Source organism: Mus musculus, chromosome 9 (genome assembly GCF_000001635.26).
Source record: "Mus musculus strain C57BL/6J chromosome 9, GRCm38.p6 C57BL/6J".
Classification (NCBI taxonomy): Eukaryota; Metazoa; Chordata; class Mammalia; order Rodentia; family Muridae; genus Mus; species Mus musculus.
Window position 1 is genome coordinate 83672007 of NC_000075.6, and position 16011 is coordinate 83688017.

A 16011-nucleotide genomic window follows, 5' to 3' on the forward strand; every position below is an offset into this window, starting at 1 on the left:
CACAGTATGTATCACAGTGTGTCCATAATATCAAGTCATGCCTAGCCTGCACTTCATGATAGGCAGCAGAGAGCTCTGTGGAGTGTGAATGGATTTTTAGGGGCCGCATCATTCGTGAAAAAGTGCTTGGCGAGCCAGGGACCTATTGGAAGCTACCCTCTTTACATCTGCAAATCTAAAGCATAGGTTTCCCTTGGCAGGAGACCACCATTTTATACTTCCAAGGTGTGGCGACGCTAAGTAAATATGTTCCAACATCTACAAATGACATGTACTGGTTTCCAGAAATTATGCTATTTACATTTACAATTAACAAAATCTTGAGAGAGAGAGAGAGAGAGAGAGAGAGAGAGAGAGAGAGAGAGAGAGAAAACCTTTAAATCCAGGTTTAATGGTTCTTGCCTCTTGAAAGGCACAGACAGAAGAAAACCATGAATTTGAGACCAGCCTGGGTTGCATAGTGAGTTCTAAATTTAACCCTAGCCCCAACTACAGTGTAAGACTACATCTCATCAAACAAACACAAAAGCCAGCTAAAGTCTAAGACCACATCTCATCAAACAAACACAAAAGTCAAGCATAGTTGTGAATGCTTGTAGTCCCATCAACCAGGAGACTGTGGCAAAGAGATCATGAAATCCAGACCAGCCAAGAATATTACAATATTTTTAATATGTACTGAATGATATCTTAAATATGCATAATTTTCTAGAATTCACCAAGTATCCCGAGATTCTCCAAGACGGTGCCTTGTTGGGGGGGTAAGAAGATCTTCTTCGTCTACATGCAGCCTTGCATTTGAGATGGCACATGGGTGCCATGTGGTATCTCCTGGTTCACATCCAAGAAATTTTAGGGCTAGAAACTAGTTTAAAGATTATCCAGTTGAAAGTTCTCCTTTTTTTTTTCAAATAAAACATCTAAGACATTAGTTTTAAGCAGTATTCCTGAGTGCTTAAGACAGCCCATCTTGAGAAAAATAGAAGAGCAAGGTCATTACCATCGACCACCAAGGTGATAGCTTCATTTGCCATGTGCAAAAAGGAGGTCACAGGTCACTGGGGTAAAGTACAGGAGTTTGTAACCAGGTGATACAGTCAAGGTTGATGGGAACCCAAAGAATCTGGGGTCAGTGTAGACTTGGAAGACAGTCATGCTTATTGGAGAATTTCTGCTCATCCTCCAACTTTGTCTGTATATTTCCTTCCTATGAATTATTCCCTGACATCTCCTTCCTGGTTAAGAGAAATTAACTGTCCAAAGGATGAATTTTCTTAGCACTTTGTCCAAGATCTGTTTCAGAGCCCATCATTTTTTGTGTGTCAATATGTGATCTGAAGGAAGAAGTGGCCTCGAATGGCGTAAGCAGGCCTTCACCCACAGCTCTGGCATTAGCTCGGAGGAACAGAACGCTGGTGAGAGCATGTTTCTGATGGGAACAAAGACTCTATCAGGAGCCGAACAAGAGTCCCCTCCTGATATCTTCTAAAAACAACAGCAACAAACCCCAAACAACCAAAACCATTGGCCATCATGTCTACAGTTTGTTTGTAGCCTGAGATTTTGTGCAAGTTTACAGGTGATCAATTAATTAATCTGATTGAGGAAATTTCAAGGCATCCCATCATTCACGTATGGGCACTGCTGACTGCTTTTAGATGGATCTATAGTGAGAATTAGAACAACAACAACAACAAAAGCAAAGATTTGAAAGGAAAGATTTGAAAAACTTGCAGCTGCTATTCCTTCACAATGATATATTTTAAGTTGGAACTAAAATAGTACAATTGCTGAAGAAATTATTACCACTAAAAATGGAGAAAACACTTTGCCCTAAAACCAAAGGAATGACATCTGGAAGACGTCTCAGGCCTTGACTAGACCCTACTCATTGTAGACTCTAGGTATAAAAGTTGTTAACTCATTTCAAATTCTTTGCTATGAGAAGATACCTCCAGGGTGCTCTGCTTGCAAAGATCTTTCTAGCCAAGTGTTTCCTCATGTCCCACAATCCAGACACTTAGCGAGGTCAGTACAGCCATGATCCAAGGAAGGCTGTTGTCTGAGCTGCTAGAAGTCATTGGCGTCATCTGTGTGGTATTGGAGAAGTTTCCACTGAGATTTCAAAGAAAGCTCAGTGGGATCAGTAATGTGTGTCTGGGTTCGGATCCCAGCAGGCAGCGTCTTAAAGGTCAATATGGAAAATGGTGGTTTATCCTAATATTGCCAAAGATGCAGTGGAGACTCCAGCAAGTTGGAGAAGCCAGGACTGTGGAAAGTCTGACAAAGAACACAGAAGACAATGGGCAGGGTCAGCCCAAGAGGTAAGCCATTGTAAGGGGCTGCAAGCAAGGTTGTAGGGATGGTTTTTCCTTGGACCTTTGAAGTTTACTTCTTACCACATTACCATGGATACCAGGAGTGAAGATAGAAGATTGAATGTTCTCCATGCTTAGTCTGATCTTGAATTCTTCCCTTTGGAATAGGAAGACATCCTCTGTCTCATACTGGTATGTTATAAGCATATAACATGTTGTTTTTATTTTTTAGAGCCTCGTAGCCTCATAAAAGTTTGTTTCCAGCCTCAGAGGAGACGTTAAACATAGATTTTTCGAACAATGTTGCTGATGTTGAAACTTTGGAGACACATGGAAACAGGCAACACATTTTTCCATTATGAAATGGACACAGATCTTTAGCACACAGGGTCAGAATGCTATGGTTTGGATATAAAGTACCCTCAAAGACGTATTTGTTGAAAGTTTGCCCCTCCCATAGGTGGTGTTGGCACCAGATGATTGGATCATAAGGGTGTCAACCTCACCGATGGAGTCAGTTGAATTCTTAGCTAAATGGATGCTATTAGGAGGTGGAACCTAGTTAGTATACTTAGACAGCTAGGGGTTTGTCTTTAAACCATATCAGTAGCGTTTTCCTCTTCTTCATCTGCCATGGGAGGGTGGGAGAGCTTTTCTGTCACCCTTCCTTTGTGACATTCCTGCCTCGTCATGGAGGTGATGCTGTGGAGCCAAGGGACCATGGGTTCAATTATGGCCTAAATACATCTTTCCTTGTTGAAAAGAAAAGGTTGTGCCAACTTTTTCTCTTCATTCTCATTTTGCCACTCGATATAGGAAAAGATGCCCTGGCCTTCGGGTCTCAGTGCATACTCCACCAGTTGGAATTTTTATTAACTAGCAGGTGACTGCTTCACATTCTCTCCTGACTGTTAGGCAATATTTTAAGTAGAAAATCAAGACTTTCGGAGTCTGGTTTCACATGACTGCTTTAATTTCTTGTCTGTCAATGTGTATAGATTTCCATGCTGCACAAATGAATAGCTGCCGGGTAATTCCTCTCCGAAGCTGAGAGAATGCCTTCTACTCCTATTTACTGTAAACTAATTTTCTTCACCCACACAAGGGATGGAAATAGAAATTTCTTCCCCAGTCCTTTGGCTCTTCCAGTCCATGTCCTTATGCTTTAATCAAAGAATGGCAATCATGTCTGACAGGTTCATGTGTGAGAACAAAAGGAGAAAAGTTTAATATCCTCTGGAATTACTTTGGAATCAGGAGACTCATGGTTGAATTCAGACTTGTCTGTGAGTCTTGAACAATAGAGTCAGCAAATCCATCCCATCATCTCCCTTTCCAAAAGCACGAGCAAAGACACTTGGCAAACATTCTGCTGCTCTCTTCTCTGCCTCTCTCAAATGCTCCTCTTTATACCAAATAGCCATTTCTTTGCTGTTAGCAGCAAATAGCACACTCCAGCTTCCTTAGGCTATCCACGGAAGGCCAGAATCTTATAAAGACAGAAAGCCAGTGAGTGAGGCTGATGGAGTTGGAGTGTTTTAAAAAGGGAAAAATCATTGCTGGAGTGTCAGTTTCTTAAATGGATTGTGTTAGGCTGGGGTCTATATTACAGAAGAACTTTCTGTTCTGAAATCATCTAAATTCTTCTAACATTTACTAGGATACTACTTCCTATATGGATTTTGAATGAAAAAGTATGTATTTACTGAACACCATATGCCAGATATCAGCCAGACTCTTTCACTTAGATCCATCGCCCAAGATCTAATCGTGGTGAAGGCATAACTCCTGTAGATCTAGTATAGACATGAGCCTGGGTTACTGGAAAGGCCCTTGACACGTGAGGAGAAACTTGCTCTCTCCTGCCTCTGCTCGTCCACTGGACTTTTCCCTTCTGTCTGTGGGAAATGTGTCTGGGCTGTGGATCTCTACTTCCTAGGTTGAACTTCCCTAGAATATGGTGTTTGTGTACATAGGAAGAATGAGGCAGGGCCATGGGCCTTTGCATTCACTGAACTAGTCAGTGGTTCTCATGTTTTGTATGTGTGTCAGAATCCCATGGAGGGTACCATCCCTAGAGTTTCTGACACAGTGCACTGGCTGGAATAGAGCCTAGGAATTCTCATTTCTAAAGCATCTCAGGGCTAGAATAGGGTTCATGGTAGAGTGGTTGCCTTCTAGGAACAAGGCTCTGAGTTCCTGCCCCTCACCTCACTCCAGGGGATACCAACTGCATCATGTTGTGAAAACCTCAGCACTACAGCATCCTTTTGAATCTTTTCAGGAGGGCATAAGAGACAGCCTGGTTCAGAACCATGGTTTATGTTTCTTTATCCCCTTGAGTATAATTCTCCTTATTTCTTTTTGGCTAATTTGTTATCCTCTTTCTTCAACATACTGCTCTGTCTGTCTCTGTCTCCCTCTCTGTCTCTCTGTCTCTCTCCTGTTCCTTTTAAAACACGCTATCTTTTTCTTTCCTGTCTCTTTATTTACTTTCTGTCCTCAAAAGCTCAAGCCAGGTCCTAGTCTCCAGGAAAAGATTGTTCAAAGCAGCCCAAGTTCTCATCTTTTCTTTTTTCTTATTCTGGGTTTTGGAGTCTGTAGAAAACTTCAATAATTATCTGCGAACTGATCACAGGCTTTTTTCCTCCTTACATGAGCTCTTGTGGAAGCTCTTGTTATCACAGAAAAAGTAGCAACAATATTTAACATGCTTAACCTGTCCCCGTTAAAGCAGAGAACTGGCCATTGTTGATATATTAACCCTGTTGGGTTAATTACTATTGTCCCCTTTTGTGAGTAAGGAAAACTGACAACAGATAAGATGCATGATTCACTGAAAGTTTGCCACACAGGACTACCTCTCAGGGCAAGGCGTGAAGAGTTCTAATATAATTTTTAGCTTAGGCTTTTTGCTGGGGCAATTTTCCAGCTACTGTTTAAACTCAACCCAATTATGCTAGCCTATGACCTGCCTCTCTGCTCCACTCTGGTCCGTATCTGTCCCCTTCGTTGTCTGCTTTAAGTCTGCCATGTCTGCCCTTCATCATTCTCTCTGCTAGGAAGTTCCACCCTTGTACTTCCTGCGCCAGCTATTGGCTGTCAGATCTTTATTACTACCAATTAACAGTGCGACAACACATGAGACATCTCTTAGATTGCCTTTAGGCAGATGAGGTAGGGCAAACATTAACAAAAATAGATAACCCAGTGACAGGCCATAGAAATGACAATACCGTAATTCTGCCAGTACTTAGCTCTCCGCCCATACAGAATTAACAATAGAAAGTACAAGAGACATACCTTCATACAATCTGAGGAAGATTATACCAACATCTGATGCTGTACACAAATGTGTCATTGGGGCCTCCACCTTCCTATTGGTTTGGTGTTGATATGCTTCCTGCGTGTGTGGCAAGCAACTAGGGAGTGTCCAGAACTTCTGTATTAGAGGATCTTACCGTGGCTGAAGCCACTACTGAGGCTCCTTTCTTATTCAGGCATCTGGCTTTCCTTGAAAACATGGTAATCTCTCTATAAACAGCACGGAAGATCTGATGTTCTGTATTTTGCTTTTGGTCAATTAGCTGCTCTCTCTATACCACAGAAACGAGTTTAGCTGCAAATGTGACGCTCGTTAGGAGGGCAGATGTGGGGATGTGTGCACATGTAGAACATTGACACTTTGCTCCCCAAATATATTTATTCCCTCTTATTCACAAGGGTGTGTGTGTGTGTGAAATAGCTGCTTTCTGGGTATAGATTATTTCTGCCATCTTAGTCTGTGCTTGATACTGCGGTGAACAGTGTTTATCGTGGTCTTTGGTCCTCAGAGCTGAAGGTTTCAGGAGATCCCTGCAGGTCTTAGCCTTCAAATGAGCCCGCCAGGGAGATTGTTGCTGCTACATCTGACTCAAGCATCATATCCCAGGTGCCTGAGCTCACTTGGAACAACAGAAGCAAAGTTTCCACTTCCGCCTAGTAAACACTCTACCAATTAAATGAATCCTGAGTGCCCATGACCAGGATGGCCTTGTCCTCAGTGTAATTTAAAGACAGGTGCATATCAATTGCTATTATCTTTTGTTTCTATTCAGACTCAGAGGGGGCAGAACTCCTGGTGGTCGGCTGTTAACTCACCCACAGTATACCATCATTTTTCCACTTCTATCTTAGAGGAAAACATGTAAGCCAACTGGTGGGTGTCTAGGTTCTTGTCCATCCCCCCTCCAAGAACGGAGTGGGCAGGCAGCCAACAGTACAAAGAGGAAGCACTTTATTAACAATTTAGGATTAACAACTTTTTTGGTTTGGTTTGGAGGCAGGGTTTCTCTTTGTAGCCCTGGCTGTCCTGGAACTCACTCTAGACCAGACTGGCCTCAAACTCAGAGACCCACCTGCTTCTGCCTCTGGAGTGCTGGGATTAAAAGTGTGCTCCACCACACCTGATTTCTTAACAACTTTTAAACAGATGGCCACAAGGGATTTAGACGAAACAAGTTTGACTTTTCCATGAGCAGCAGTAACAACGGGCAGCTACTCCAGAGCCAAGCTATAGCTCGGCTAAGTCACAGCTAAAAGTTCTCAGGGCCTTTGGGGTGCCAATTGATAGCTGTCCTTTGCAGAGCAAATTTGCAGGGCCAGACAGGAGCAGTAGGAGCAGGTTTCCTGGCTCTTGCAGGTATTGAAGCATAGAGTCGCAGGGCTCTGGGGGTGGAGGCAGAAACGAATTACCCTGGAAGCAGTAGCTGGCTAGTGGAGAAGGAGCAAGCTCCCAGCAGGCAGAAAACTGCAGGAACGCAGAGCTGAGTCCTTCTGAGGACCTGCTTGGCTATGACAGTCTTTGCAGGCTGTAGAGAACTGCTTTTTATTGTTGTACCCTCCAGGGTCCCTTCATGTCAAAAATAGGGCCTTCCTTCCTGCAGCTGGTTTTCTTTTTTGTTTGTTTGTTTTGTTGTTGTTGTTTTGCTTTTAAGATGTATTTCTTTATTTTATGTATGTGAGTACACTGCTGCTCTCTTCGGACACAGCAGACGAGGGCATCAGATCCCATTACAGATGGTTGTGAGTTGCCGTGTGGTAGCTGAGAACTCAGGATCTCTGGAAGAGCAGTTAGTGTTCTTAACCCTTGAGCCATGTCTCCAACACATTCCCCCAGCCCCACCCCATCCCCCCATCTTTAAAATCTCCTTCCACCCTTTTCCTCTGGGGCTGTGTCCCTTCTTAAAGAGAACCTCATGCCAAGGGGGAATCTTCCTGCCCCCATCACTAGGAACCTTGTTTTCCAGTTCCAGAGTAGATTTGACCAGGAAGAGACACCCATCCTCAGAAGCTGTTCAAGGTGGTGAAGGAAGAGAAGCCATCATGCTCTGGTCTGTGAGCCAGGCCTTCTGGGAAAGCCCAGTTGGAGCAGTGGGAGCTCTGACAGCCCTTGAGATCTTTGCCCTTTTGGGATTTTTTTCTGCTCAGTAGTGACCCAATCCTTCTCACGGTTGAGTAAGCCTCAGCTCCCCTAGCAACTTTCGGGACAGAGCCCAGTGATAGAGCATTTGCTCAGCACGTGCAGGGAGCTAGGTTTGAGTTATACTACCACCACCACTGCCAAGGCACATGTGTGTGCTCATGTACACACACACACACACACACACACACACACACACACACACAGAGTAATTTAAAGTATCTAAACTCACCAATCTGAGGTCAGCTTAGGCTTCCCACATCCCAGCATCTGGATTGGCATGAGATTGAGACCAAAGCCAGTCTAGTCTCATATTCAAAAAATAAACACACAAAATTAAAAGTACTTTAAAAAATCTAGAGGGTCTCTTTTTTTTTTTTTTAAGGTAATCCTTACTGATACAGAGACAAGGAGTTCATTGTTCTCCTCTTTCCTTTCCTTCTAATTCTAAAGGGCTATTAGTCAACAGAAGCCCTGGCTGAATACAATAGCTCGTGTTGCAATGTGGTATGGAAGGGGATTCATGACACAGATGAAGGCTCTACCTTCACATGGGCCCAGGAGCTGGGGTGCTGGTCATTCCTGCATCAAATGGACTTGCAACTGCAGTAACTGAAAGGTTATTCTCTCCCTCGGGGAAGTGTGGATCTTTTGAACGGAAGACAATGGAATGTCCCTTCCTTTCTAAAACCTGTGGCTTGCTGAAGAAATGCTCAGTAGTGGCCTTGCTGGGCATGTGCCGGAAGTCTTCCACTGTCCTGAGTTACTCTGAAGTGTTGTCCTGCAAGGCCAGATTGCCCCTGCATACCTGGGGTGTAGAAGGATGTGGGGCTGTGAGCAAAGTCTCTAATGTTTACATGCCTGCCGCTTCTGCACATTCATGAGGTATCTGAAACATGAAAATCATGGCCACGGATAACTGCACTTAAATGAGCACATGTCAGTTGAAAAGATTTGGGTTTCAAACAAGAGAAAGTATTGTTAAGCTGGCCTGAGTTATAAGGAATTGTAGCTCAGTGATCCCATTTACCCAGGGTCCTCTCTGCTCAGTTCTGCTGGCCTGGCCTGGCCTGGCACTGGTTCTGTTCCGAGGGCATTCCTATTTAAACAGGATTGCTGCAGCTTCCCAGTCGCAGATCATGAATGAGCGCTAAGGGAACTTGGCTTCTGATATTAGTTTTTCAGAAATAAGGACAACTTTTTCACGAGTCCCACTGCATTTTGCTGTTCTTAAGAACATGCCCCACTGGCCAGAGTATGTGAAAGGCTTACCACTAAACCTATCATGAGAAAGAACTGGTGAACACTGCTTCAGCCCTGCCAAAATGTAAGCCTGGCCCTTGAGCTCTAACCTCACTTTTGTGCCGTGCCAATGTGGGATGGATGGATGATGCTGGTGTTTTGATCATTAAGAAATAAGGAAGGGGGCTAGAGAGATGGTGCAGTGGCTGAGAGGACTTGCTGCTGATGCAGAGCATCTGCATTCAATTTCCAGCACCTACATGGTAGCACATAACCATCCACAAGTCCAGGCCCAGCATCCTCTTCTGATCTTCATGGGCACCAGGTTCACATGCTGTTCCTTCATTCCCTAGAGAAAAGGAAGGGTTGTTAGTAAATGGAAAGAGATTTATTAAGTTCAAGACACACTTGAATATGCTGTGTAGGAGGACATTGAAAACCTACGGTAATACTGAGAGCAGCCTCCTTTAGCATAAGAAGACAAATCAGAGTATTTCCCCTGTTCTACATACACCCTCAGTTTTCTTACCGGCTTGTAGGAGATTAATTTGTGTTGTGTCTGGCCAGCAGATCACAGCCTGGGTTCTAGCCTGGAAAGGCATTCTGGAAACCTGGAAGAGAAGAGGGGCTAGGCGGCGAGATAAAGAAATGCAGCTAAGACAGGCATTCTGATCAAAGCTCAATTTTACTGTTCCGACACTCAGTTATGAAGGAAGGGGGAGGGGCCCGATTCCCGCCAAATAATCTCGGGATCCAGTAGCAGGGTGACCACCTGTATGACTCCAAACAGCAAAGCAGGTTCCAGCAATGGGCGTGGCAGAACGATTGAGCAGGAAGCTCCACCCCTGAGCAAGCAGGTTTCAGTCTGGGGGAGGGGAGACTACAAATTTGGATGCTGTAGACAAGTGTGTCTGGAGGGGGGGGGGTGTCTCTGCCTCCTTAGTGCCTTGGTGTTGATGCACACAACTCATTGCACATTCGAATTCTGAAGACACTGTGCAGTCCTGTTAGTCAGTACAGTGATTTTTTTTTCCTACTGAACTTTGCCAATCCTTTAAGCACTAAAGTATTCATTACTGTGTGTGTCTTCCTTCTCCTCAAAAGAGGAAATGCTCTTATGGGCCAGAAGCACTGAGGTCACAACCCCGAGAGACAACTTTAATCTGTTTGACTCCACAGTATGAGCCTCAGTGTGTTCACATAGACTGAGTTATTACTGGGCTCCACCCCAGGTCCTCAGCATGGCTAAGCCCTAAGGACACATGTCACAGCTTCTACTTCAAACCATCACAGGTAACATAAAATAGTGATTATGTACATTGGTTTCTTAGAGACTGATCAGAAAAATAGGTTAGTAACTGTTACAGGAAACTAGGAGGGATTCTGGGACCTGCTAGAGTTGCGTTGCTCTTGACAACCACAGGTCCCTAGGGAGTCTCTGCAGGATTCTCATCTTATTTTGCATTACCTCTGGTGCCACACACACCCTTGGCACCACAGGTTATGACTAAGGCTTTGGGGGATATTTAAAATCTAAGCCATAACCCTGTGTAAATTTGCGTCCAGTTGCTTTCAGAATTCTCCCCTCAGTCCTGATTTTGATAAGAGAGCTACTTCACTACCACAAAATTTGGGGTTGGGGGTAGACAAGCACCTCAGGACTGTACAGAGAATGCAGAAATGGAATTCTTTAGTCTGCTGGTCTTTAGACTTCAATATTGCAGGGCAATCAGCAAACATTACTAACATCAGTAACAAGTCTAAGAGACCTTCCTACAGGGTGGGAGCCTAGGACAGATAGGGTCAGACCTGGGGGCTCCTGGGATGAGCTGACCCAATGTTTGTTAGACATTATTAGACTTTTAGCAAAAACAAACAGCAAAGCAGTGGTAATTGTTAGGTCATTGTTAGGTAAGTGTTAGGAAAATTTCCCAGTAAATAAGCTTGCTTACTTCAGGACCTCCTTAAGCTATTAATACAGTGTGATAAGTTGTGGCGTTTCAAGAGTATTATATTCGTGATTTCCTCAACACATCTTGCTAGAGGACACAGAATGGAATGTGAAGATGGGGAGATAACTCATCAGAGAAGGGCACTGCCCCTGCAACATGGGGGCCTGAGTTCAGATCCCAGCACCTATGTAAGAAGCTGGGCAATTTTACAACCTCAGCCCTCCATTGTCTGCGACCACAGCAATGTAGGAAGGTTGGGAAATGAAGACAAGAGTATTGAGGCATACAGGTCATTAACCCAGCTCTGGGTTCACTGAGAGAACAACGTGCCTCAAGGAGGAAAGGTGAAGACTAATAGATCAGGACATCACATCCTCCTTTGGCTTCTACACATACATCAAATATGCACCTGCACACACAGACATTCACACACACCACACACTCACTGCCACCGCTGGCACTGCCGCCACCACTGCCGCCAGCACCGGAATAAGATAAGAGTAGTTATGGCAGAAACGACACTGGGAATGCTGCCCATCTGTCTCACTTTGTGGTTAAAACAACCAGGTCTCTTGGGTAAAGGGAGGTGTCAAGATTTATCTTAAGATCTCTTGGGAAACAGGCCGGAGAGTTGAAAATAACACAGAGTCATCACTTGTTTAGAGACACCACCAACACTCACACTAAGACACCCAGGGAACCACAGAGGCAGGAGGAGGCAGCCATCCCTTTAGGAGCAAGGGCAGGAGCCTTGCCATGGAGCCCAGTGAGAGCAAACGCCACAGACAAGGGCCGGCCTGGCAGACCTGTAGTGTGCCAGGTAAGGGGGATAGACACAGAACCCTGCCTTGCTGTTCTTCTGTCTCCCATTGATGCTACTTCTGGGCCAAACCTCTGGAAGACTAGAGAGGACAGGACGCCAGGATGCACAGCCTGAGCACACAGCGAGGAGGGGAGGGGAACTGCAGAGGAATGAACACAACCTCACGTCACAGCTATTTTTGTTTTCCTTTTCTTATAAAGAAGAAATTGGCGTCTGTATTCCACATGCACCAATACACAAATATGCTACATGTATGTACATACATATGCATATACACACATACGTGTGCGAGAGAGAGAGAGACTTTATATAAAGAAAAATAAACAAAAGTAAAAAGAAGATAAAAAACCGAAAGCAGAGCAAGAGGGATTCAAAGCTATGTGTGAGAAGTGTGAGAATCTTCGGGTCTTCAACACACTAGATCCACAAGGTCAGTTTGTAATGACATGGCAACCAATGTTAGTTAGCCCTTGCCTCTGGCTCTCACAAGTGAGCCTTGGAAAAGCTTGGTGGTGGGCGGTGCAGTCAGTGTTCTGGTGTAGGATGGGGGCTGGGCTGTGCATTTTCTATTGGCCGTCTAACACAGTAGAAGACAGGCATGGCTTGATCAACACAACGTCTGTGGGTTCCTCAACTCATTTTTGATGTCATGGACTCTGAGTCCAAATGTTGTACAACTGCTGTGGCATAGAGATGCATGGAGAGGCGTGCGTGTCCATGAGATTGAAAGGAACTAGCCTCACTCTGGACACTGGATCTCCCTTCAGTTTATGTGGAAGAAAAAGTCTACAGAAACCTTATGAGCAGTTTCACATCTGCTGCCTGGGGTATGAGTTGGTCAAGTTTTCGAGCTACGGAGTACAAGAAGTCCCTTGAGCATCATTCTTGCATAATGATCTCCACGTGTAAATAATGCAATGGAGACACCCAGTCACAAAACCAAACATCTTCATTGCGAGGCTGGTGTGTCCGTTTTCTATTTCCACATAACAGACAGTGACACAATGCCAAGCACTATTGTCTCGCTGCATCTTGGGTCAGTCTCAGAAGACTGGCCATTAGCAGTCTCATCTGGAGGCTTGGCTGGATGTGCTGTTGTGGGCAGAACTAATTTCTTCATGGCTGGAGAGCTCCTGATACAGGGCTTCCTCAAAGCCAGTTTGCTTTATGGAAGGCCAGAATCTCCTCTTAAAAGAAAATTTAGGTCAGACACAGCCAGGATAAACTTTTTATTATTATTATTATTATTTGTTTAAAAGTCAACTTATTTAGGATCTTAATTACATCTACAAAACCCTTCACATCTTTCGTGTAGAACAATATGATCGCCTTTGCCATAATTCTCAGTGAGAAGAAAATGAGTTTCGCCCTGAATACACCTACATTCCACACCCTGTCGATTCTCAGAGGTAAAAAAAAGGTGAGGTGAAGTTAAGAAGCTGAAGCAAATACCAAAAGGGCCAAAATCTTACATCTCTATGACCAGGACCGTTTAATGTGGAGTTCAGGACTGGACCCAGACAGGGCGGGAGTGAGTTAGGGAGCACCTGAGAGGCAGAGCTCACCTGTGTTAAATGTTTCCCAGTGCAGCCGCTCGTTTCTGTTTTAAATAATTTTCTTTATGGTTTGCCATAAAGTGAATATTTTCCAAATAATCATCAAGAAATAAAGACCCCCAAAACTGTGTCTTTATTTATTATTATTATTTTAATATATCTTATAACAAGGCAGTCTGGATGCATTTGCTCTAGTTAGTATGATGTACTCATTAGAAAAAAAAAAGGAGTAATCACTAGAAAACTAAATCAAGCAAATCGTCAATACTTGCCACATAGTAACAAGGCCGTTTATTAACTAATTCACTTATAAGGTGGAAGCAAACTCTGGCTAATATTTTAAAACCATAACAAACTCAATTAATGTCAGCAGCTACTATTGATGCCTGATTTTATGGAGACATTATCATGAAAGGAATTTATATTAATTGAGTACCTTTAGTGTTGAGAAAAGAATCCGAAGTTCACTACTGGCATATGTAATATGATACAAATTTTAAGATTTACCAACTAAAATTACTGTTTTTCTTGTTTATTCTATAAAGCATCCTGTCAAACTAGTAATTTCACTTGGCTCCCTGTCTACCAAGACTTTCTAGGAACATGACAATTCCTTATCTTAATGATTTTTTACATGTAATCCTCTTCCATTTTATATATATATATATTTTTTTTTTCAGAAACGCAGGCACAAGGGTGGAGGAAGATGATCAGTCATAGCTGGGGAGATATAGCAATTAAAGTATTGTGCGGCTGCCCTGGCAGCTGTAATTTTAAAGATGAAAGCTTCATTTTTTTCCCCCTATCTACAATGCCAATTTCATCCAAGCTGTTGTGTTGAGTGCTACATGCACTTAAAAATTACATGTTTAAACTAATCAGGAGCAGAGGGAACGTAAACCCCTCATCCCAATAACGTGGGTGGACTATAAATCTGCTGTGCCTTTTTAACCATCGAAAACTAGGTCTGTTCAAAACGTATTGTTTCTAGAAGTCTGTCAGACAAATACAAAGATATAGATGCAAAATATTCACTGCAGGGGCTTAAGGAGGCAAAGTCTAATAATTTAGAGTAAATAGCAGCCGAAATATCCTCACCTTGGCATTTCTGTCCAAGCTAGCGCAAGAAGAAAGCCCACATTAATTGGTACGCTCAGAGAAACAGGCACTTAGAGCAATTAAGTCAGATGCAGGAAAACAGCCCTGCATTGAAAAGCTGACAGCGGGACCCGGGCACAATATCCGTAATGAGTGGCTGAGGATGGTAATGGATGGAGGCTTGGAGACTAATGGACAATTAATGTAAAACAGATGACTTCCCTCGGAGATGACGGTCTTTTGAAAGGCGCTTCACCTGCTGCTCAAACAAACGCAGCTAAAATGAAATGGGAAGAGGAATGAGGACTCACTGAAGTGAGCCGCAGCCAGCGTTTGTGTCCCTGCTTTCTCCTTGAATATTCGCAGAATCTAGGTCAAAGATTTAACGGGCTCTTGGCAACGGGGGCTGGGGGGGGGGGTGCTTCCTGTCATTTTGGCTTCCTGCCGTAAGGATGGCCTGAGTTGAAGGGTTGCTGTGGCAAGCCTTCCCAGGAGACGCTCTAGGGCTTCTCCTTGTGTCCAGGGGGAAGAAGACAGTGCCTGTCCCGATGCTGCACGGCAGTTTGGAATGACAGGCGCCAAGTGTCCCGGTTGTATGCACTGCCATAGAGATCCTGCAGAGCAGAGCAGTGGTTTTCAACCTTCCTTAATGCCTTCAACACAGTTGTGGTGACCCTCCAAGCATAAAACTATTTCATTGCTTCTTTATAACTGTAGTTTTGCAACTGTTATAAATCCTAATGTAAATATCTGATATAGAGGATGTACATCTAACCCCTGTTGAAAAGTTCCCTCAGAGCGAAGGTATGAAAAGGGGTCTTTCAACTAGCAAGGGGGGTCATGACCCACAGGCTGAGAATCACTGCCGTAGAGGGTCTCTTGGAGATTTGAGAGCCAGGTTTCTTTTCCAGTGCTTATTAAGGTAGGACAGAGTCCTTCATACCTGAGCTTACATAAGTCGAGGATAGGCTTGTCCCAGAAACAGGTTAAGCACCAAAACCGTAGAGCGAAAGCAGATGTCTGGGAAGAGACGTCCCTTTCCCCTAGGGAAGTGCTGCTGGGGTCCCTGTGGTCCCTGAAGCCTGCCTAGCCCTGCCAGAGGCTTGGTGCCACCTGGACTGAGCCTGAGTCCCAGGAACAGTAACTAGCTGCCATCCAGAAAAGAAGAGGAGACGATGAGCCAAGCAGTCCTGGAGAGAACTGTAACCCCTAGAGACAAGGAAATCCTTGTCACTTTCCTGCCTCCCAACACTCTCGGTGCCCAACTCTAAGGACACAATGCTATGACGCTGTCTAAGTCACTGGGCGCTGCATACTGTGTGGGACCATTTTCACTCCAAAGGTCTTGGTAATTTTTTTCACCTATCCTCCTCCATGTTTTCTTCTATTTACTCAGAACAGTGTATCTGGGCTAGCAAGTGTAGGAACGCAGTCTGCATGCTACTGAACACCCTTGAGCAGTGGCCTGAATACTACCAGAAATCTTTGCACTTGTAGAAAAACAGGAAAATGATTCTCAACTCACAGCTGTTTCCAGCTAACAGAATTCCTGTGAGAAAAA

At 44.1% G+C, this 16011-nt stretch overlaps 1 long non-coding RNA gene across 1 annotated transcript; it reads right to left on the reverse strand.

Moving 5' to 3' along the window:
• Nucleotides 1-7382: 7382 nt before the first annotated feature.
• On the reverse strand, nucleotides 7383-9637 carry Gm36120. The gene is made up of 4 exons (XR_379672.1): nucleotides 9551-9637; nucleotides 9282-9370; nucleotides 8012-8082; nucleotides 7383-7418 (listed from the first exon to the last, which is right to left on the reverse strand). It is a non-coding gene; the product is annotated as a predicted gene, 36120 (long non-coding RNA).
• Nucleotides 9638-16011: the final 6374 nt, after the last annotated feature.